This window comes from Sus scrofa, chromosome 10, assembly GCF_054392235.1.
Source record: "Sus scrofa isolate SSC_HxYL_T2T_F1_AM1 chromosome 10, Sscrofa_HxYL_maternal_Yorkshire_Landrace_v2.0, whole genome shotgun sequence".
NCBI classification, from domain to species: Eukaryota; Metazoa; Chordata; class Mammalia; order Artiodactyla; family Suidae; genus Sus; species Sus scrofa.
This window is the reverse complement of record NC_139392.1, coordinates 34166862-34191106: the sequence shown is the minus strand read 5'-3', so window position 1 is coordinate 34191106 and position 24245 is coordinate 34166862. Positions and strand designations below refer to the sequence as shown.

General features: G+C 49.4%; 1 protein-coding gene and 1 pseudogene across 1 annotated transcript in view; one reads left to right on the top strand and one right to left on the bottom strand.

The window, feature by feature from the left end:
• The window catches only part of LOC146398945 (uncharacterized), a 367324-nt gene that overhangs the window by 41487 nt on the left and 301592 nt on the right, over positions 1-24245 (top strand). The gene's annotated exons all lie outside the window — the stretch shown is intronic.
• Positions 11467-24245, bottom strand: part of LOC146398952 (sushi domain-containing protein 4-like) — a 60204-nt pseudogene continuing 47425 nt past the window's right edge.

Here is a 24245-nt window from a genome sequence, read left to right as displayed (position 1 = left end):
GTGCAGGATGGGGATAAGTTGGAGAGGCAGGTTAATGATAACTCAGGTAAACAGGTGACCCCTGAGAGGAGTCAAGAAGCCCTAGGATGTGCACTTGTCTGAGTGTGTGTGTGTATTTGTGTGTGTGTGTATTTGTGTGTGTGTGTGTGTGTGTGTGTAAGATATACACACAGAAAGAGAGAGAGGGAGAAGGCCATGAAATCCACTTGTATTTCAGCCCTCCCTCTTTTTTTTTCTTGATTTTTAGGGCCACACTGGCAACATATGGAGGTTCCAAGGTTAGGGGTTGAATTGGAGCTGTACCTTCCAGTTTACACCACAGCCACAGCAACATGGGATCCAAGTTCCGTCTATGACCTACACCACAGTTCATGGCAATGCTGGATCCTTAACTGGCTGAGCGAGGCCAGGGATTGAACACACTTCCTCATGGATAGTAGCCAGATTCATTACCCACTGAGCCACAATGGGAACTCCTGATCAGAGTATTCTGAACACACTTGGCCCAAGCACTTCCAAGCCAGCTACACAAACTCTCACCCACACAAACACAATTTTCATCCTTAAATCTTGGTAGCTAAGCTGTACAACCACATGAGATGAAGTCAAGAGAAGTGTGCAGCCTGAGTTGGTTTCTCTGGAGCTCTCAATGTAACCCTGATAAGTGGCATCCTGTGGGTTAAGCTGACTAACTAGACCAGGGGCTCCTGCCCCAGTGGCCACACAGCCACCTGGGGAAAACATTCTTGGCCTGGGAGCTTTCCATCAGTTTGATTCAGATTGAGCCCAACCTCTTTCTTAGGAAGATTTTGTCTTCTTGCTCATGGCCTTCCTTCGCTTATTTAAATAATTGCCTTATATTTTTTCTCCTAGTCTAACTGGGGACAGACTCTTGCTCACTTAAGGACAATCCTTTTAATGTTTTTGTCTTTTTGCCTTTTCTAGGGCCACTCCCATGTTATATGGAGGTTCCCAGGCTAGGGGTCTAATCAGAGCTGTAGCCACTGGCCTGCACCAGAGACACAGCAATGTGGGATCCAAGCTGCATCTGCAACCTACACCACAGCTCACAGCAATGCCATATCCTTAACCCACTGAGCAAGGCCAGGGATCAAACCCACAACATCATGGTTCCTAGTTGGAACCACAAACCTGTTAACCACTGAGCCACAACAGGAACTCCCAAGGACAATCCTTGAGTGACATTTTCCACTATAGTCCCTTCTAGATATAGGACTGATGTTTTCACCAGCAATTCTGGGATTCTCTTACAGACAGAGACTTGATGTTAAATCCAGTTTTTCCTTCATAGGAGGGGCCAGTAGTTACAGATGCACAGAAAGCTATTCCAGAGCACAGGCTACCCATACCAAGAAATCTGCCTGGGCTACTCAGATTCAGCCAGAGTCCATTTACACAACACTAACTGAGAGTTCTCCACACAGAGAACTTAAACATCCCCAGAAAAACAGCTCTGCAAGGAAAAAGTGCAAATTATGACTTAGGGCCCACATCTATTTTTGCACAGTGCATACCAATGTGGTTTTGCTCTTTAGCTAGGGAAATGCAACTACTTATTCTTTGACACAGAGCTACCCAGATGCAAGAATTTGTTTCCTGAGACTGTTACAAGAAATAAAGACCATTAGGAATTTGGTTTTACCTTCAGAAATCCAGCAGGCATGATGGGGCTAGATGTGGAGTGTTTAAGCACTGTCTCTTAGAGCATAGTTTGAGCAGGACTGAAGAGGTTAAAGCAGGCCCAGAGAAAGGGGGCAGGCATTCAGGTGGGCTGGAATGTGCTAAGCTTGTGTCAGAGACTTTTATCATCAAGGTTGTGCCATCAAGATCTTATCACAAGCACAGACTCAGCCTGGATGAGGAGCAAGTGTAAGAAATAAATCAGAACATCAAAGAATGAAATGTGAAAGGCATAAAGTACCACACACCAGCTGGCAAGAGAAGAAATTAGTCACAGAATTTGATCACTTGGAAGATACACTTGTAGGATAATATGAGCTGAGGATGTCTAGAGGAGCCACGGGATGTCAGTGGGCCCTCAGGGACAGGTGGATTCCTGAAGCTCTCAGCAAGCCTAGCCTGGCTCCATGGCATGTGTCTGGGAGGTGTGGGGGATTGAGGCAGGATAGAAGGATTGATGGATTTTAAATCATTGCCTAGTGGTTCTGCCAAGTTCAGTCAGTACTTCCTCTGTCTTAAAATTAAAAAAAAAAAAAAAGAAAAGAGATGGGTAGAAAAGAGAGCATAATAACAAGAAGAGTAGGGGAGCAGGAAAATAAGACAAGGTAAGAAGAATGCAAAGGAGGATGAAACAGTTTAATAAATGCAAATTATGGTCTCAGAGCCAATATTAAAAAGATTTCAGTTGGGGGCGATGGGAGTTCATGTGTTTGTGTTTACTTCTGTTTCTGGGAAGATGTAATAGATTTATTATTCTTTTCCCCTTACTAAGGATGATTAGAAACTTTACACCATTTATATAAAGTCTACTTTTTTATATAAACAAAAGGCTGTGAAATGTGGAGGAAAGAAAGTAGATGAGCTGGGAACTGTGAGAACTGAAGATGATATGGTGGGGAGGCTCCACATATCCCAGACAAGGAGCTGAAGAAGTGACCAACAGGTGCAGGCAAAAGAAAGAAACAAACAAACAAGAAAAGCCTGCTCTCGAGCCAAAGGCTGGGGAGAGAGGCAGGCTAGAAAGACACAAATCTTTTAGACAGTAACCATTCTACTCCAAATGCTACAGAGAGACAACCTGTCAACCAAGGTCTAGGGAGGAGCATGGCCTTCTGACCTCATGAGATTTGGAAGAGGTACCCCAACACCTGTGCCACAGTGGTGACTGGACAGGTCAAATAGGGAGCCTGAGTTATCATCTCAAATAGCTGGTCACAAGGAATCCCTGACCCTGACCGAGGTATGAGTAGACGTCACATGTAAGTCTGCAACTCCAGCCCTCACTTGGCAGTGAGGGACACTTGCTTCAAGTCTCAGTGGGTTCTGACCTGTACCCCAACTGGCAGGAAGAAGGCAGTGACTCAAGGATCTTGCCTGACTTCTTTAAGTGACTGAGCTGACATGTAAACCCAGGTCTGTTGGCTTTCAATGCCCAGGAGTTTAAGCAGAAGCCAGGGTCCCCTCCAGGCATGTGGCACCCACTCTAGGCATGGGGCAAACCTGAAGCTGATATCTGGAAACCATTGTTAGGGGCCCATGTGGGGCTGGGGAGGCCAGAGCCCCCCAAGAGGCCAGGGATGCTCATCGGAGACAGTGTTTGGCCAAAATGGAGAAGCGGGTGCTAGGATGAGGGGACTTGTGAATTAAGGGTTGATGTTAGACAAGCATCTGGTTCAGTGACTACAAGGATGACTTGTCAGCACTTAGACACAGAAGTGATGGTGAATAAAAATCACTGATCCTGAGTTAACAAAGAATGAGTTATGCCAGACTGACCTCATTCCTCTCCATGGCTTTGCCCTTCTGATGATCTATGGGAGGTAGAGATAAACTCATAGATGGCCACACTATAAATGTCCGCTGTATGCCTCCTGACATTTGCAAGGACACCTTTGGAATGTGAGCTTGATGCCACCAAGGAAGGCTGCTTTCAGGTGAGTTGAGTACTTGTGCCCCAGGGGGCCCACTTAGCCACCACAAGCTCAGAGGAAGTCTCAGGAGCAAAGTGGAGATGGTTCAATAACCAATAAGGAAAATGTCACTGTGAACTGCTTGCAGAGAAAGCAAAGCACCTTGGAGCAGGCAGATTTACCTTTATATCTGGGGTGTCAGAGGGGTACCAATAGCATTGGGTGGGTGAAACCATAGCAGTAACAGCTGACACTGTGGAGTCTGCTCTAGGCCCCCCTACTCACTGTGCATAGATTCATCAGTTGCTCCTGACAAGCCTATGAAGTAGGTCCTGTTATTTGCCATGTTTTACACTTGGGGAAACTGAAGCAGTGAAAGGGGTCAAGGCCAACAGACCCCTGAGACTGAGTCCCTTCCGTTATTTATTTATCTATGCATTTATTTTTTTGGCCACCCTGAGGTACCTGGAGTTCCCAGGCCAGGGATAAAATCCAAGCCCCAGATGTGACCTAAGCTGCAGCTCTGGCAGTTCTGGAACCTCAACCCACCAATCTGGGCCAGGGATTGAACCTGTGTCTTGGTGCTCCTAAGATGCTGCTGATCCCATTGCACCACAGCAGGCACTCCAGGACTGAGTCCCTTTAGACTGAGATTGTCCTCTATGGTGGGGAAAGTGTACCTATTTTATGCACAAAAAGATGGCCCTTTACAGCAAGGGGCTCCCCATACACAGCTCTGGGAAACCTTCCCTGCCCCCCAGGCAGAGTTGGGGATCCCTCCATGTGCTGGCATGGTACCAGGGATGTGGTGCCATTGTCACACCCCACAGCTGCCCTGGTTTATCATTTCCTGTGTGTACAGGCCACGTCATCCATTTAGGGGGGACCATCTGTGTGTACCTTAGTGATGCTTCAGAGTTTTTCATCAATGTTGGCAGGTGTTGGGGACTGAAGATGGAAGGTGTGGCAAAGCATGGAGGACAGAGAGAAGTCCTGGGGCTGTGGAGCCTGAGTGTTCACATGTGCAACAGAATCACTGGTAGAGGCCAGCTGAAGGGACAACAAATGAAGAAGTTTGTCAAATCCCCAGTGTTGTCTCAAGGGCAGCTGTGGAATGTTCTTTCCTGAGTCCTTGAATGGCCTGGGGAGAGGACCCCATAAGAGATGCCCCAGCCTCTCCCATTCTCCAGCCCGCAAGCCAAGAAGCCTGTGAAGACTTTGAAGTTTCTACTTGTGAAAATCGGGCTGCTTTCCTTGCCCTTTGCACAGCTCAGAGCTCTGAAAGACACAGAGGATTCCTATGTGCTTATTGCTAAGGGAAAGGAGCCATTCAGATAATGCCACATACTGTCTGATTCCAGCTATGTGACATTCAGGAAAAGGCAACATAATGGAGACCATCAAAAGGTCAGTGGCTGCGCATTCCCATTGTGGCTCAGTGGCAATGAATCCAACTAGTGTCCATGAGTATGTGGGTTTGATCCCTGACCTCACTCAGTGGGTTAAGGATCTGGCATTGCTGTGGCTGTGGTGTAGGCTGGTAGCTACAGCTCTGATTTGACCCCTAGCCTGGAACTTCATACACCACAAGTGTGGCCCTAAAAACAACAACAACAGTAACAACAACAGCAAAAACCAAAAAAAGATCGGTGCTGCCAAGTGTTCAAGGGGAGAGAGGGGTGAGCAGGTGGAGCCCAGGGCATGTTCAGGACAGGGACACAGCACTCTGTGACCCATGTCATTGTGCAGTTGTCTAAACCCAGAGAATGGATGACACCAACAGTGAACCTTGATGTAGAGGTTAGTTAACACTAAGTACTGGCTCATCAATTGTAGCCAGGGTACCTCACTAAGGCAGAGGTTACTAATGGGCAAAACTGCACTGAGAGGGGGTCATATGGGAAATCTGTATTTTCTGTACAACTTTTCTATAAACCAATGACAGCTCTACAAAGAAAGCCTCTTTGAAAAACAGAGCTCTGTGTCTGACCTGGAGCATGAGCTGGAAACAGGGCCAGCCCACTGATGTGAAGTCATAGGAATGTGAGAACTCTGGGGAAGGGCAGATCCTCACTGCCCACGGTGGGTTTAAAAACAGGCAACACCAGTGTCATCATGGCACTTGTCAGCTTCCTTCCTGTCTCCTGGGCCAAAGACACAATGGGCAAGCAGGCTTCATAGACCTGGAAATACTCCAGTAATACTGTGTGAGCAAAATCAATCTGATAGATTTGTTTGGGCATTTAGTTGCTTGAAGTCATCCTAGCCAAATGGACTCTGTGATGGGCACCTTTAACACCTGTTTATGGCTGAGGAGTCCAGGTAACTGCCCCAGGAGGGCAGAAGTGCTGAGGCTGGTGGTGTCTCTTGTCCCTCACCCCCATCGCAACTGATGTGGTGGCAGAGTGTTTAGAGCATGGAGCTCCCTCCTAAGGGGATGTTGGGTAGGATCTGCTCCTAAGCCCCAGATGCTCATTGGGAGGAGGAGCTGGGAGGAGTGTGGACATGGAGGGGAGGGGCAGGAGTGGGCTGCTAAGAGAGACCTCAGGCATGGGGCTGGGTGATGTTTGACTGGATCTTTTAAAAAAGCCAGGAAAGAGGAGTTCCCCTCATGGCACAGTGGAAACAAATCCAACTAGGAAACATGAAGTTTTGGGTTCGATCCTGGCCTCACTCAGTGGGTTAAGGATCCGGCATTGCCATGAGCTGTGGTCTAGGCTATCAGCTGTAGCTCGGATTTGACCCCTCTCCTGGGAACCTCCATATGCCATGGGTGCAGCCCTAAAAATAAAAAAGCCAGGAAAGAGAATTTCACCATGTAAAAGCTGAGGAATTTTTTGAGGCCATCTGTTCCCCCTTCACAGGACCACTGAGCAACCAGGGCTCAGAGGTTTCTGAGACACACAGTGGTGCCCTCAGCTGGATCAAGGTGTCCCTGACTCCTAGGCTTTGCAGGTGAGCAGACCTTCTCCTGTGCCCCCATCTCAGCCCAGCTCTTTTCTGCTTCCCACTCCCCACAGGGAACCACCATCCTCAACCTGGCACCAGCCTCCAGGTCTAGCCCTGAGTTACCTCTCCATCCCCAGCCCTCAGCTGCCCATGCACCCCACTCAGATTGCTCCAACCACACTGCTATGTCTGCTGCAGCCTCTGAGAGCCCAGGTTGGGAGACCTTGTCCTTAGCTTCAGAGTTCTGGGTTTGTCCTGCCTGTTTGCCCCAGTCCTCATTTCCACTGGATCAGAGATGGCAAACTCAGCCTGGCCCATAGCAGGTGCTTTATAAATATTTATTGACTGAACAGGGTCTATAAATATTTCTTATGGGCTCTAAGCAGACATTATCAGCTTCCTTCCTTCAAGCCCCATCCCCCCTCACTCCAAGCTATATTTTTTGTCCATTTTTGCTGCCCTGTTGCATAGGGAGCTCCAAGGCCACGGATCAGAACCAAGCCACAGTTGCAAGCTAAGCTGAAGCTAACGCAGCACTGGATCCTTAACCCACTGTGCCTGGCTCAGGGATTGAACCTGCATCCCAGCACTCCAAATATCCTGATCCTGTGGCACCATGGTGGGAACTCCACCCCAAGCTCTTCTTGCATCTGCTGGTGCTGACATTTCTTTATCCCAGGGTCTTGAAGGACCTGGGACCAGGGTTCTGCATGCTCTGAACACACAGATGAGGCCCTGAACAGGGCCAGTTCGGCTGGTACTCAAGAAGCTGGGCATGCCTCTGGCCACTTAACACTGCACACTGCAGGTGCCCAGGGACAGGATTCCAGCCCGGTGAATGCTACCTGCCACAGCAGCTGAACATGGCCTGGCAATGCCACATGCTCTGTGTCAACTTTTACGGTTTCAGTGCAGTGGTGCCCAGCATCAGCCATCCTGCTGAGCAACTGCTGCTCCCGGGGGCCTGTTCTGCCTGCTGGAGCAGCATCTTTGCCTCCCACTTCCTTCTCTATCACCTTGAAATGCATGGGCATTAACTTTTATGCCCTAATTTGAAAACAGAAAATAAAATTAGGGAAGCAGGTTAGTGTTAATCTCTGGGACTGCCCATGTAGGTGACCTGAGTCCTTCAGAGTCCTTGGGGGAATTTCTAAGGTTGTCCTGTCTTCTCACCTCCACTCCCCACCCCAGCAGAACTTTCTGTAGCACTCAGAGAGGGGCTGTGCTGGGAAGGAGAGCAAATGCCCCAAAGGCTAAGGATGACAACTTCCCTCCACAAAGAGAAGCCAGGCAGGTGCTCCTAGGATGAGGGGCCAGAGGAAAGGGCACATTTTATCCCATCACTCTAGGGCAGCCCAGACAATCTTTGTCTGCAAGCACATTTGAAGGACCAAGGCAGAGGCACACACCTATGGACACACACCTGAGTTAATCACTTACATGATACCCTCTCTCAACAAGGGAGAGAAGTGGACATTTATTGAACACCTCTTGTGTGCTGTGACACACCTTAGCTGTCATCCTCACAGCCCAGCATGAACGTAGAGGTAGACCATCTCCAGAATCTTCATGGACATACTGAAGTTGGTCATGGGGGGGAAGCTCAAGTCCACAGCTGGTTAGTGGCAGAAGCAGGTTTTTTTTTTTTTTTTTTTTGTATGTTTTAGGGCCACACCTATGACATATGGAGGTTGCCAGGCCTGGGGTCAAATCTGAACTGTAGCAATTGGCCTATACCACAGCCACAGCAACTCAGGATCTGAGCTGCATCTGTGACTTACAGCACAGCTCATGGCAATGCTGGATCCTTAACCCACAGAGTGAGGCCAGGGATCGAACTTGAATCCTCATGGATACTAGTCAGATTCATTTCTGCTGAGCCATGACAGGAACTCCCAGAAGCATGTTTTGAAGCAGGTGATGGCCCATTCCAAAACCTGTGTTCTCCCAGGATGGCACACTGGCTCTGCAGGGTATGGCTTGGGGGATGGCTTGGGACCTGGGTGTCTAGTAGGAGGGCTGTGTCACACAGCTGTGTGTGGGGGATTGGGCTGCAGGCTGTGGCCTGTGAGCCTTTGTGTGTCACTCCCAGCTGTTCTGGGCTGCTGTGTGGTTGGGGGCAAAACCCTTCTGCTGGAATAGGAGGCAGCTCTGGCTATGAGCTAGCTGCTGAGATGGGTGTAATTAGTGGGATGCAACCTTGCAATGAAATAAAACTTCCATGGGAGCTTCCCTGTGGCACAGCAGGTTAAGGACCCAGTATTGTCACTGCAGTGGCTTGGCTTGCTGCTGTGGGGCGGGTTCGACCCCTAGTCTGGGAATTTCCACAGTCCCAAGGTGTGGCCAAAAATAAATAAATAAATAAATAATGAAAGAATAGTAAAGAAAAAAAGCTACATGGAAGTGAAGTATGAATACGTCTCATGTGTAGAATGGGGAGTCAGTCAGCCGGAAAACCACTGCCCTGCAGTTCCTTCATACACGCACCTGTGCAAACCTTCCAACACCATTGGTTCTTGGCACTGGCTCCTGATCACTGTCCTGGGGGTGCCACCCTCTCCCCAAACAGAAAGAGCTTTAGGGGGAGCAGGTGGCTCTGTCACAGCACCCTTCTGCATTCCAATTCACAATCCAGCCAGGTTTGTTCTATTACCTACTAATTCCTGAGGCTGGCTGAGAGGGGTTGGTGCTGTCCATAGCCAGAGGGCCTCCGGGACTTTTACATGAACAGTCAGATTCACCACATGCTTGGGTATCATGAGGACATTTTCTTGCCACATAAACTCACTACAATGACAAAAAATCATGGGAAACAGTATTTGCGAGTGAGACTCAGATGTGGCCACACACTAAAGGACCAAGGGGATGACCCAGGTAATTTGGTTGGACAGAGTCTGATGCCATCCCTGAGCAGGTGCTTCCTTTCCGCCAGCATCTGTGCTTAGAACAATGTTGACATGGACGTGGTATGTATGTGTCACTTGTGTTGTTACCTGTCTCGCAGGTGTGCAGGCTGGACGCTTCTGATCTCTACTTTTGGAGAAAGAACATTCTCAGGAAGGAGAGGACAAGACCCAGAGACAGCCCTGTAGGCCTCTTGGGTGGGAAACAAGGCACTTACCTGGTGGTCTCTGAGACACACCCTCCACTTACGTGGGATCAGGGTAGGACAGGTGTGGCATGGAGGAGAGCTGAGACCCGCCCAACAGGGATCCTGGGAAGGCTGCTGTGGCCAGGGTGGGGGTGGGGGTAGCTACTACAGTGAACTCTGGCTCCCCCCACCCCCACACCCAGCCACCCACGCTCTCTTTGAGCTGGCCAGATGGGGTTTAAGCATGGACATGTATGAAATCCAGCTTTCATGGTGAAACACCATTATTATTACCAAACACCTTTACCCATATGCTCAGCACACTGCTGCTGCTGCTGCTGATGGTGGCACCCCCGCCCATGGCACTGGGTGAGGCACAGCCTGTCTAGTCCCCTCCCTCCTTCAGCCTCTGGTTCTGGCCCTGCACTGTCTCCACCCCCCACATCACTGTCACTGCCCGCCCAACTCCACTCTGCTATTAAAGTCATGCTTCAAACTGTCATTTTCTTTTTAATTTTTAATAAGTCTGTGTTGAGAAAAAAATGGGGATTTGGTCAAGCTTCCAGCTCTCATGATTATTGTATCAGCATAGCAATTTGATGAATCAGAGTTTTGTCTGTATTTGTCTAAAACCCAGAGGAGAAAAGGAATCAACTCCACAGATCAGCATGTATTTGAAGAGACTCCTCAGGACTCAGGGAATTCTTTTTTATCAATCATCTTCTTAGGAACAACACCCAGTGGGCACCGGGAGAGCATGCAGAGGGGAAGCTGGGTTGACAGGGAGGTGAGGCAGCCAGAGGCACCAGGAGCACAAGCAGAAATCATCTTTCTTTAGGCTGGGTGGCCAGCCTGTGGACCTGCCAGGACAAAATTAAAGGAAAAAAAAATCCCACCTCACATTTTATTTGGAGCAGGAGGAATGTGCTTTCAGAAACAATTTCTGTTTTGAAAAATTAAATATGGCTGATTTGGAAGCAAGGGCAACAACCCTAAGAGGTAACTAGACAGGGACTAAACGATTGAGATAAACTTTTGAGTAGGATCTTTTAAAAATGCCCCGACAAACATTACTGTGATAACTTCTCCACCAAGAGATGTATTTGGACATATTCTGATCATGTGTAAGGTCGCAAGATTTACCCAATGCCATGGATCCCTGTGGTAGACCATGAATACAAATATGATATCTCAGCAAAGGACAGTCCGGAGGACAAGAACTCTTCTTTTTGAAGGAATTTACAGAGGCAGAGTCTGCCCGAGTCTTTCTTTTTTCACTGGAACTGCCAAATCCCACTTTAGTCTTGCATTGCACAGAACTGTCCAGTGCAAGAAGACCATCCAAGAGACATGTGAGAATCTTTCCCTCTGGGAGCCCACAGGGGGCACTCTGCTGCTCCTCCTGCCGAGGCTGATCCATAATCTGGAGTCCAGAAGACAGCTTGAAGCAGATTTTAGAAGTGATTTACATAATGTGACATGTTTTCAGAGGACGCAGGTAGTACTCATAACATAAGTCAATGGGGGATGTGGGAGCCAGGCTGAACACCTTCCTCTAGGACCATGCAGGCTTTCCCCTCATCCTTTTGTTCCTCACTCATCCTGTAGATCCTCAAGTTTCATGGAAAAGCCCTTCCCCCACCGTTTGCCAGCCTCACTGTTGAGTCCGAGGATGTATGATGTGATTAAGCTGTCCCCATGTTGATAAATCAGAAAACATCCCCCATCCCCCATGCTCTGTCCTTCCAATGCCTCAGTCCATGTACAATGTTAACATCCCCCAAGGGGCAGAAGAATCATCCAGACTTTGCCCAGTTATGGATCATCTTCCATTAGGGGGATCTCTGTAAAAGAAGAGGTGGTTATTATGTTAATCCACCAAAAAACACTGCCAAGATCTGGAATTGGGAGTTTTAGTAACATATCTACAATCAATCAATCAATTTTTAAAAAAAATTTAAGTCACACCCAGATGGGCAGTATCTCTGGAGCTCCGGGCTGCAGGTTTGATCCCTGTGGAGCACAGTGGGTTACAGGCGGATCAAGCATTGCCACAGCTGCAATGTAGGTCACAGTGTGGCTCCAATCTCATCCCTGGACCCAGAATGGCCAAAAAAGGAAAAAAAAATTCTTGAAATCAGCGAGAAGAAGAAAGAGTTAAGCACATAAACCAAGCCCTCTGCACAACATTATCCACTGGAACATCTCACACCCAGCTCATCAAAAATAAATTCTAAGGCTTCAACCATGCACCCTAACAGTCATACAAACCAAAAGGATGGTATGAAGTAGAGGAACGCTATGGGTAACCAGGAGAGACCCTGTTTCCACTCATGATTGTTGCTACTTCCTGTCAGTATCAGCTGGAATCAGTGCTTTGCTTGGCAAAGTGGGGCCGGTGCCCGCTCCCCCAGCAACAGAGCCCTAATTCACCTGATGCATTTTTACTATTTTCCCATGAGCTGCCATCTGCCTTTCCTTGCGATAGGCACATATACATCTTTCATTTTATACCTGGTACACATCACCTGTTGTATCCAGAACCTCTCCAGGGCTGGGCCCTCCTGCCTGCATCTGGGGCTTCACTTCTATCAGGTGTGTGTCTTCTGATCCTAAGCACCCATCTCAGAAGTCCTGCCTAATTAAGTAAGAAAGGAGAAGAGCCTCCTGGCTCCCATGGATGACCTGAGAGCCGAGTGTCTCCCACTGCAGCCTGTGGCTGGGTGCTCTTTTGTGCCTCCTGAAATTTCAGTTAATGGGCTCGGTGCTTGCAAGAGGAGGCTCATTCCTTCCTGAAGTGGCCTTGCCCATGGCCTCCACAAGCAGAGAGAGCAAGATGCCTTTATGCAAGGTGGAAGCACTGATCTGGCTCTGAGCTCAGGTCAGGGAGGGGGCTGTTCAGGGGCAGCTCAGGCTCCTGGGCAGATGCTTACCATCGGTGATGGTGATGCCCAGGCTGGTGGATGCCACCTCCCCTGCCATGCTGGGAACCATGTCAGGATTGTCAGAAGTGGGGCGGGTGCCCCCTTGACATGTGGGCTTTGACTAGACTCTGGAGAAGCTCCAAAGAGTCTAAGATGCTGTCACAGGTTTCCAACTCCCCTGGGCCAGTGTCTGTGTCCCCTTAGCTGGGGTACACTGGGGGGCTCTGGTGGTCCATGGGTAAGGGGCAGCCTGGCCCAGGGAGGCCAGGTACCCAGGGCCTAAGGCACTCAAGCTGCCACTCCCAGCCTCATCATAGGACGGGAGCACGACAGGCACACCACCCACCACCACAAAGTCAGGGTTGCTGCTGGAACTCCTGGGAGGCCCCCTGTGGGGAGGAAAGCAGTGCCAACCTGTCAGGGGACACAGGATCATCCCCCACTGCAAGTTGGGTCCCCAGAGGAGCCCTTCTGGGATGTGGTGCAGGAGCTTGAGCTTCCCTGGCAGGTCCCCTATGGCAGCTGGGGTCCCCCAGGCCCATGCTGCTGGCAGGAGGGGTTTTCTTTTCCTCACTCCTGCCCTCTGGCCTCCCTCTGCTCTTCCTCACCTCCTCTGGCCCCCACAGTCTTCTCATGCTTCCTTCTCCCCAATTTGGCCTCATGGCTGTAATGTCCTGGGCAAGGGACCATGTGGCCCATTCCCACACATTATCCAAAAGTGGCCCTGTAGTGTCCCTTGGAGGGCTGCTGGAAATGGAAAAGCTTGGCAAACTATGAAACCCAAGTGTCCCTTTTCAGTTACCCCTGGGCTGCTTCTGCCTCTTGTTTGTTTTCTGCTACAGTATAAAAATCACACATTTTTCATCAAGACAGAAAAACAACAAGAACAGGAACAAAAAGGAACTCGGAGCACCTGGTCAAGGTCTCTGGGCTCATGGTCGCCTCCTGACCCTGAGGGCACCTAAGCTTCACCCATGCTGCCCAGGAGTGTGGGTTACACTCATGGCTCCCAGCCTCGCCCTGGGCCTCCTGTCCCAGAACCTGCAATACTGAGTGGCTGAGTGTGGGCATGTCTGTTGCCAAAGCCATAGCTCCAAGGACCACTCTTCTCCTGGCCCCAGAAGCACCAGGGGGGATAGTAAGTGGCCAGTGGACCTCAGATCCTTAGTCCTCTGTTTGGAACTGGTTCTGAGTGAGGTGACCAGAGGTAAAAGAGCAGAAAGAAAAGATAACCCAGCCGGGGGGCAGCCCCACACCCAGTGTGCCAGCACCAGGGCTCCAAAACCTGAGGAACGAGACTCCAGACACTGGCATCTGAGGTGGAGGGAAGCCTCAGGCCACCTCCCTCTGATGCTTGAGTTTGAGTCCACTGGCTTTTCCCTTTTTTTCCCTCAATACATTATTTTTTTTTCTTTCTACTGTACAGCATGGTGACCCAGTCACACATACATATATACATTCTTTTTTCTCACATTCTCAATCTCCCAGGACTCAGCAGGATCTCATTGCTAATCCATTCCAAAGGCAAGAGTCTGCATCTGTTAACCCCAAGCTCCCAGACCATCCCACTGCCTCCCCCACCCCACTGGCCTTTTAGAGCATCTCGTTTAGGGATTCTGGTGGAGGGGGCTGGATCCACCCTTCTTAAGGCCACCCAGAGACTGGGGGAGCCTGTGGGGCCCATGCACCCCCCCAAAGGCAGGAACCCAGAGGAAAGGCAGAGTTTGCTCCAATTCTGTCTTCTCTGCTCTTTCACAGCCCTTGTTAGTAGATCCTGGACAAGCCAAGCTGCTCACCTCCCTGCCTCCGTGGCCTTATGCTGGCCTCCTTTCTCACTCTGGCATCCCTCCCTCCTCACCGTCCCTTTCACTTACAGGCCCCCTGGGTGAGCACCCAAATGCCTCTGTGCTCCCTTTTGCCTTAATAATGTCCAGCACCCAGACCCTCTGAAGTGGCAGCTCCTCCCCACCCCCCACTCCTCAGTCTGTCATCAGCATCTCTTCAGCACCTAGCCCTCTGGGACCTGGAGGAAAAAGTCATTCCTGGACCTGCCCCTGAGAATCTTCTTATCAATTTGCATTGCAGAGACCAACTTTCCTACAACCAGAGAGGAACCCAAGATGGAAAGACTCAAGGGGTTTTAAAAAAATGAAATTTTGTGAAAGAGTTTTAGGGAAGTTTTTCTTTTAGGGCTGTACCTGCAGCCTATGGAAGTTTCCAGGCTAGGAGTAAAATCAGAGCTGCAGCAGCCAACCTATACAACAGCCACATCAACTCAGGATCTGAGCCGCATCTGCAACCTCCACCACAGCTCACAGCAATGCCAGACCCTCAACCCACTGAGCGAGGCCAGGGATTGAACCTGTAACCTCATGGATACAGGTTAGTCTGCTTTGTTATGCTGAGCCACAACAGAAACTCAAACTCCCACCCCTGTACTTTCTTTTTTTGTCTTTTTGTCTTTTTAGGGCCACACCCACAGCATATGGAAGTTTCCAGCCTAGGGTTTTAATCAGAGTTACAGCCACAGCAATGCCAGATCTGAGCCACATCTGTGACCTACAACAGAGCTCACGGCACCACCCACTGAGTGAGGCCAGGAATCAAACCCACTACCTCATGGTTCCTAGTCGGATTCATTTCTGCTGCACCACAAAAGGAACTCCCTCCCCTGTACTTATTAAATGACTTCTCCTTCCAGGAACAGTGATCCACCAGCAGTGGTGCTGAGTGGCTCTTGGTTAGAAGGGTGCTGCTGCGGTTTGTTCCAGACAAGCCACCAGAGGGGAAGGGGCACTGAGGGGGCCAGGCCACATCCAAGGGACCTTGACAAACTCCTCACAAGTGGTGATGACAGGAAGGATGAAGACACTGACCGCATCTCACCTGTGCAGCACAGGAGCATGGGGACCCCCCACCCTCTGCCCATGGGTCCCCATAGGTCCTACTTGCAGGCAGAAGCTCCTGAGTCCTGCCCTAGCTCCCCATCCAGAGCCTCTCCCCCTGCCTGGGACTTGCCACATTTCTGCACACTGGGTTTCTTCTTCTTCTTTTTTTTTCTTTTTGCTTTAGAGCCACACCTGTGGCATATGGAGGTTCCCAGGCTAGGGGTCAAATTGGAGCTGTAGCCAACAGCCTACACCACAGCCACAGCAACACCAGATCCAAGCTGCGTCTGTGACTTACACCACAGCTCACAGCAACATCAGATCCTTGACACACAGAGTGAGGTCAGGGATTGAACCCATGTCCCCATGGAACCTAGTTGGTTTTGTTAACTGCTGAGCCACAACGGGAACTCCATGCACACTGGTTTGGAACCCCTGTTGAGTCACGCTCCTTGGATTTTGTCCCTAATTCATTCTGTGTATTTCTTATCCTCCTTGTGGCCTGGAAGTTCCAAGGTAGGTAACAGGCCTGCACATCATGGACAATGGGGGTGCCCTGGGGGTAGGGGGGGTGCAGCCCTGACTGTGCTCCCCCCCAATGATACCTGCTCAAGACCAAATACCTGGGGCAAGAGGCAGACAGAGGCTCATGTGGCAGGGGTGGAAAGAGGAAAATGAGTCTGTCTCCAGCTTGATGTTCTGAACTTGGACACCCCAAAAACCCCAGGAATGTGTTTTTTCTTTCTCCCCTTTTTCCCCTTAGGAGCTCAGCTCTTCCCTCTTCAAGGCTGTATGTCAACTCTCTGTGGCTTGGGGTGGCTCAGGGTGCCAAGGGTCACCCAGGGCTGTGGCACTGACCTGGGGGGAAAGTGGGCCTTGAACTTCATCTGGAACTTCCTGGACAGGATGACGAGCAGCAACACCAGCAGCATGCTGGTGGCTGTGAGTGCCATGATCTTCCACATGGTCAGCAGGGTCTCATGGGAGCTGGGCCATGTTTGCTCTGCCAGGAGAGAAAACAAAGCAGCATGTGAGACACCTGGACCCCACTGGCATGGCTTCCCATGTGCTCATTGGCTGGACTTGACTTCTTTCTCTTCCCCAGCTCCTCTGAGCTGGTCCTCATTTGGAGGCCTCCAGATGCCTGTTAACAAGTGCTTCCTGCAGGCTGCCTTCAGGGGAAAGGCATGTGCCCAATGTGGGCAGAGCTGGGGGTGGGGGGTGCAGGGGGCATGCTCTGGCTCCCTGGTCTCCATGTGCTCACTCCCCTGGTGTGAGGAGACCAGTTCTAATGTTGGTTTGCTAGTAATTTGTTTTTGTTTTTCTTTTTTGGCCACCCAGAGGCATGTGGAGTTCCTGGGCCAGGAATCAGATCCAAGCCATAGTTGTTACCTTAGCCACAGCTGGGGCAACAAGCAACACCAGATCCTTATCCCACTGTGCTGGGGCCAGGGACTGAACGTGTGTCCCAGTGCTTCTAAGATGCCTTAAGTCTCATTGCAACACAGTGCGAACTCCAGGAATTAGTTATTAAGTATGAAGCATGGGTGGTTGCAAATAGCTTAATGTTTTTGCAGAGAGATCTGGTCTTACCCACAATAATATCATTTGTGTTCTGATAACACACCCCTGAGTGGAAGAAAAAGGTGGAGATATGCATCACTGGGTCACATCTGGGGCCTATGTCCCTGTCAGTGGAGGGGACAAGTTGGGGTGAAGGCAGAGTGCACAGAGACCAGGTCCTTTCACGGGTGATAGGGGTTTAGGGATCCTGTTCAGAGGGTCAGCATTTTAACCTGGGCCCAGGCAGGTTGAACAGGGCTTGAAATCACCAGCTGCATGCATCCTCAAAGATGAGTTTCCAGGTCTTGTTCCTAACACTGCGTGTGGGGGAAGAGGGACAGGGCTCAGGGTACAGCCACCGGCCACTCAGTGTGGTCTGGATCTGGACAGTCCGGGGGTGGCCTGGACATGCTCACCTGACTTGATGCAGTAGACTTGGTAGGAAGGAAACCACTCCCCATACTGGCAGGAGATGTACATGTAATCACTGGTGAGGCTGTAGCCGGGGTTGCAGTAAAACTCCACCACGGTTCCATGGTTGTAGCTCACACAAGGCCGTGGGTGGCAGATGAAATCACTCGGTTCACCATTGGAGGGAAGGGGCAGACTTGGGATGTGGGGGAAGATAAGAGTTTCAGAACCACATGCTCATCCTTGCCAAGCCCTCAAACCTGAGGTCAAGCCCAGATTACATGTCTCTCAGAGATGGACTTATACGTTCATCATCAGACCTATTCATCATTGGCTTATTTACCAGCCAGCGAACATCAGTCCCCACTGTCCTTTCTGGGGAGGTCAGACAGAGCCTGTCATGAGATTCTGAGCATGCGCTGTCATCACACAGCAGAGTGAAGCACATCATAAAGGCGAGGTTCATTTTACATGCAAAGGGGAAGACTAGTTAAGACAGAGTGTTAAGCTACTCTATTAAGGATGCCCACTATTATGTGCCAGATCACCTAGTAAATAAAATGAAGATGTCTATGGACCAAATCTTCACTGAAAACAACAGCTCTGCTGAGCATGTCTCTGTGGCTACAGGAGTCATTTGGGGCTGTCCAGAGCTCTGAATGTCACTAGACTGATTCTCAGATGCCCTCCAATGACACATATGAGGCTGTTCTGGTGGCTCTGCATGCAGGCCCAGGCCACAGCCTCCTGGGTGCCCTGACCAGCAGGGAGGAGCCCTGGCTCCTGGACTAGGTTCTGTCAGCAACACACTTTGTGACCTAGCAGAGGTTCCTTCACTACTTTAAGCCTTAATTTTCTCCTCTGTGAAGTGGAAGCTTATCCTACCCCCCCTTTTTTTTTGCTTTGCTTTTTAAGGCCACACCACAGCATATGGAATTTCCCAGCCTAGGGGTCAAGTTGGAGCTTCAGCTGCCAGCCTACACCAGAGACACAGCCATGTTTGATTGGAGCCTTGTCTGTGACTTACACCACAGCTCATGGCAACACTGGATCCTTAAACCACTGAGAAGGGCCAGGTATAAAGCCCATGTCTTCATGGATATTAGTTGGTTTCATAACCTTCTGAGTCACAACAGGAACTCCCCCAGATGCATTTCTACATGGAAAAACAAAATGACACCTCAACCACCTCCGTCTGCCTGGCATTATTAGCACTCGGTCGCCCACCTGGCCAAAGATCCAGGAACTGGTTTTCCTGAGACAGGCTGCATTCCAGACCTTCTGAAGGAAAAGGCTCCTCACATTCCTGTCCCAGTATCCTTATTCTATTCTTTCCCTTGTTTCTGCATTTATTTAGCACACATTTTTTGGATGGCCACTGAAACTCGTTATTACATGGATCCCATCCCATGGGGCTTGCTAAAGTCAGATGATAAGTAAACAAGTGAATACTGATGTGGCTGGATATGCCTTCTCTCTCTGCTGAATAAAACATTGACACCAACACACACACACACACGTGGAGGTGACATGGTGACCTGCCTTTCCACCCCCTGCCCCTGGCCCTGGGGGCTGGAAGACTCCTGGGACCCAAAGGAGCCAGATGCTCTTTCATGGCCAAGAAGGTCTGAAATGTAAGCTGGCACTGGCAGTGGACAAGAGAACCAGGGCTGCAAAAGCTTCTAAAAGGCAAGGCTACCTGGCTTCCCCTGCAATGGAGATGGGCTGGGGACAGCTGATGTGTCCACCCCATGAGGGAGACACTGAGGAGCCCCAGATACCAGAGCAAGGGCCCCAGGCTAGAAAGGGAGGCCAGGGTGTGCTGGGGGGTACATCCTGGGCAGAGGGGATGACACACAAGAGGGCAAGCTGTGGGCATGAAGACAGGAGGGGACTTGTGTCAGGAGGGAGGAGCAGCTGCCCACAGAGGAGGAGGGGCTGCCAGGGAGGTGAACATGCCGCTCCATGAGCCCCATGCAGGGAGCTGAGATTCTGTCCTAAGTGACAAGTACTTATAGTGGCCTAGACCTACTTTCATAAGCAGCTGCGAGAACAGGGAGCAGAGGTGATGAGGTTGGCATGGGGTGGCTTGGCAGGATAGTGGCAGTGAGTGACAAGTGAGGAGCATGATGGGACCTCTTTCAGAACCCCCTGATTCTACAACAGGCCTTGCCAGGAGACGGAATTAGGGGGCCAAGGAAAGAATCAAGGATGACCCCAAGATTTCTGACATTAGTATCTGGGCAAATAGGGGTGCCATTCAGCATATCAGGTTTTTGTTGGTTTGTTTTGTGGGAAGAGAGGGGTGCCGAGCATCTGGCTTTACATTGCTCATGTCCAAGCTTCCAGTGAGACCATCATCCAAGTGTCAACCACCTGCAGAAAGTGCCATAAAGAACTCAGGAGTCATGAGCCTCAAGATAAGACTTAGGACCACTGGGCAAACTCACAGAAGGGGAGAGGGTAGAGAGAAAAGAGGAGTGGTCCCCACCCAAAGGCTGAGAAATTGGATGGATTGAAAGAGGCTGTGGCCAAGCTGATGGGGATGTGTCACAGAAGCCAATAGATGAGCTGTTTGGAGGAGGAGGCAGTGGTTCCCAACAAGCTGAGAAAGATGGGGACAGGAGAGGGAGCCTGTGATAGGGATAGAGTAGCAGAGGTGGTTGTAGAAGCCCCAGTGGGGGATCACAGATAAGGCAGGAAACCTGGGAGAGGTTGAGGGACCACTGTAAGTTCATGAAAGCCATCAGCACAAGGCAGGCTTGCTTGATTTGTGGAGGTGTAAGAACTGCCTCAGGTCATTGGGTTGGGGGTGGGAGGAGGTCTGCATTCAGATTCAGACCCAGGGCAGGAGTTTGAGGACCACCCTTCTGCTGATTTGAATACACACCCAATGGGATACTAAGGAGGAGCTGCTACTCTAAGAAAGGAAGAGGCTGTCTTTTCCAAACCTCCATGTCCCTTGGATGATAAAACTGTAGCCCACTGGAGATCCTTTGTCAGAAGCTTCCTTGCCTGCCAGCTTGCATCTCTCTCAAGCATCCTATCTTGATAAATCTGTTTCTTGCCTATCACTTTGTCTCTGGCTGAATTCCTTCCACATAGAGGCATGAAGAACCTGAATGTCAGTGAGTCCAGACGCAGGATGAGTGATTATAATTTTTAAAACCATGGATTCAAGGCCCAATCTGGCTTTGGGTTGGGTTCTTGTCCAAGCACATGGGTTCAAGTCCCAGTCAGTGTTCTGGCTGGGTTCAGGCCATTAGTTCTGTCAGTTCCACCTGGATTTGGCCCTGTGGGAGTTATGGTGACCTTGAGGACACAATCTGAGCAGAGCCCCAAGTGGCCAGTGGAGACGGGGTAGCATGTTCTGAGGAGTGGGGCACAGGGAGGAGCAGTAAATGACTCATTAGAGAAGCTTTGCTGAAGGAAAGCAGCCCAAGGGCAGTGGGAGGGCAATGAAGACCCTGCCCACCCCTACAGGAGCCTAGACCTCATTTACACATCCTCTAGGGAGCAGCCAACACAGACGACAATGCAGGTGATGTGGAATGGGAGGAGGAATGCAAGGTCATTATGAAGGTGAAAGATGTGATCCTAGGCACATAAGTAGACAGACTGGCCTCCCTTGGTGCACCCCCTGCTGGGATGCAGGTCTGTCAACATCCAGGGGAGCCAGGGTGAGAATTATGTTGCCAGAGTTTCCAGTGGGAATTTTGACCTTCCATTCAGCACTTGCTCTTCCACAGCAGTCCCTGAACCATCAGCTTTGGGATCAGTTGGGGGCTTGTTAGAAATTCACAATCACAAGCCACAGCCCAGTCCTACTGAATCAGAAACTTCATTTTAGCAAGATCCCCAGGTGCTTCAAGGTACAGTCTGAGAAGCATGGACCCAGACCACGAGGACAATGATGAGGAGGAGAAAAAACTCTCTTAAGGCTTGAATCTGGCCCTCAGCTGGCCTGGCAGCACACAAGGAGGTGGTGGGAAATCCAGCAATGAATCCAAAGGCATCACCTTCAGACCAGCAGCACGAGGCCCACACCCCTCCCAAGAGCACAGGCACTGCACTGCACACATGGGGAACCACCAAGGCTCTGCCTGCAGGAGTTCTGCTGGCTTCTTTTCATCAAAACTGCCACAGCACCTGGGAGTTCCCATCATGGCACAGTGGTTAATGAATCCAACTAGGAACCATGAGGTTGTGTGTCTGATCCCTTGCCTTGCTCAGTGATTTAAGGATCCGGCATTGCTGTGAGCTGTTGTATAGGTTGCAGATGAGGCTCAGATCATGCATTTCTATGGCTCTGGCATAGGCTGGCGGCTACAGCTCTGATTGGACCCCCAAGCTTGGGAACTTCCATATGCTGTGGGAGAAGCCCTAGAAAAGGCAAAATGACAAAAAAGCAAAACAAAACAAAACAAAACAAAACATAACAAAAAAAAAACAAAAAACTGACACAGCACCATGAAGATGGCCCTGGGGTCATCTAAGTTAGGTTAATGGTTCCAGGAAGCTGCATGGCATGTTCCAAATCCAAAACCCAAGCTATTTCCAAGGCTATGTCCAAAGCTTTCTTTTGGCTCAGGGAATATATGGCACATAACACTTTCCACTTTTATGCTACTCTAACAACATGGAAGGCCAATGTATGTGTCCACTTAGGGAAGCAAATGATGACAAGGCTGAGGCTTTGCTTATTTCCAGGCTGGATGGAGCCTGGTGTTTACTTGCTTAGAAATGTGCTGACAGGTGAAATTTAAGATCAATATCATGCAGCAGCCCTGGGGGAGGGGTTCTGATCTGCTTCTAGCTCAGAGTCACCACCTTAGGGTGTCCCTGACCAAATAGGTGAGGCATCCAATGACTGTAAAACTTCAGTCCAAAAAAAAAAAAAAAAAGGATTTCACGTAATAAATCCAAAGTGTGTCTGGTTTGGTGACATGGTGAAGCCACAGAGGAACTCACAGTTGAGGGAGCAGGTATAAAACTGATTTTCTCTGACAGCTTTTGGCAGCAAAGGCTGGCTGGTGCTGAACTCTAAAGCTGACCTGTATTTCTGGGCACTAATGAGGTGTGCTTCCTCCTTTGTAGGGACCAGAGCACCAGACCAGTCCTGCCTCACTCACCACATGGTGAAAAGAAATCACGTGACATCAGCAGCATTACCATGTTTGGAAGTCTGCGACCATCTTCCCAAACAGGATTCCTACAGTTGTGACACCTGACGGTCATTGGGCAGCTTAATTTTTTGGAAGGGAGAGAAATCAGGGGCCCAAGATTAAAGTTAACACAAATTAACACAGAAAGCACACAGGTAGGGAATTCTCATTGTGGCTCAGTGGTAATGAACCCAACTAGTATCCATGAGGACACAGTTTTGATCTCTGGCCTGGCTCAGTGGGTTAAGGATCCGGTGTTGCCTTGAGCTGTGGTGTGGGCCAGATCCCAAGTTGCTGTGGCTGTGGCATAGACTAGTATGTGCAGTTCTGATTCGACCCCTCACCAGGGAACTTCCATATGCTGTGGGTGTGGCCCTAAAAAGGAAAAAGAAAAGAGAAAAAGAAAGTTCACAGTTAAAGGAGCACTTAGGGTGAGTCTCTCCTGCCTCTTCCTGCAACCAGTGAACCTTCTCACCATTAGAGATCATGCTGAATATAAAATGTGGCCAGTGTATCCTGGCAATTTTTAAGTTCCTTCCCCACAAACTGGACCAAGGCACCATACTGATACATGAATGTGTTGATTTTCCAAACTTTGATTTTCCCTCTCATAATTTTTTTTCTTAAATTTCTCATGCCTTCTCCTTCCTATCAGCAAATCCTAGCAGATGATGGGATAAATAATTGAGCAGCAAGTTCATCAAAATGGGAAGCAATTGGTTATGCTCTGTTCCTAACTAAGTGTGACTACACACACATGTGTTGTATAAGTTACATGTATGTTTATGGTCCTATATTGCACATAGAAAATAACCAGCCAGGTTTCCTGCTCACAAAAGTGCTTCTAAGGTTTACATACATATTTCTTAGTGTTCTGCTAAAAGAGAAAATGCTAGTCTGTGAAAAGTACAATGCTTTCCTGACATCTGAATGTTTTTGAAAACTGCTGTCTCCAGTGAAAATAGGATAAGAGGGGAAAATCAGCCACCAGAAGAGAAAAGGAGAGAGTGTGAGAGTGAGAATGTGAGAAAAGGCTGGGGAGACATAACTCATCCATGGACTAAAGGAGCTTTGTATAGTACAGAGCTTACACTTCCCTGGGTTCAAATCTTGGCTCACACACTTAGGAGCCCTGTGACCTTAGGTATGTTATTTAACCTCTTTCTGAGGTAAGATTAGTTTCCATCTTCTATAAAATGGGAATGATAATACCTATACTGCAGAGCTTTTTATAACAGTTAAAAATAATAGCTGTAAGTCAGCAAGCACAGTGCCTGACACAAAAATATATGCCCAATAAATAGATAGCTACTCTTATCAGTAACTATATTATGTATAAACATAGTCGCTATATTACGAGCCAATGAAATAACATGTAAGCAGAAATGAAAATGACAACTTTTAATGAGCTCTTATGGTGAGAGTGGCAGGCACTATTCTCCTTGATCCTAACAATTTTGCACAACAGATGTTGTTATTGTCTCATTGTAAGGGAAATCGAGGCTCAAGAAAGTGATGTTACTTGTCCAAGTTCAAATAAAGAGAGGAGCTGGGATTTGACCTTGAGCGAGACTTATTCAGAGGTTGTGCTCTCCCATGGAGTCTTGCCATGGGATTTTAAGTGTGCACAGGGGCAGGGGAGA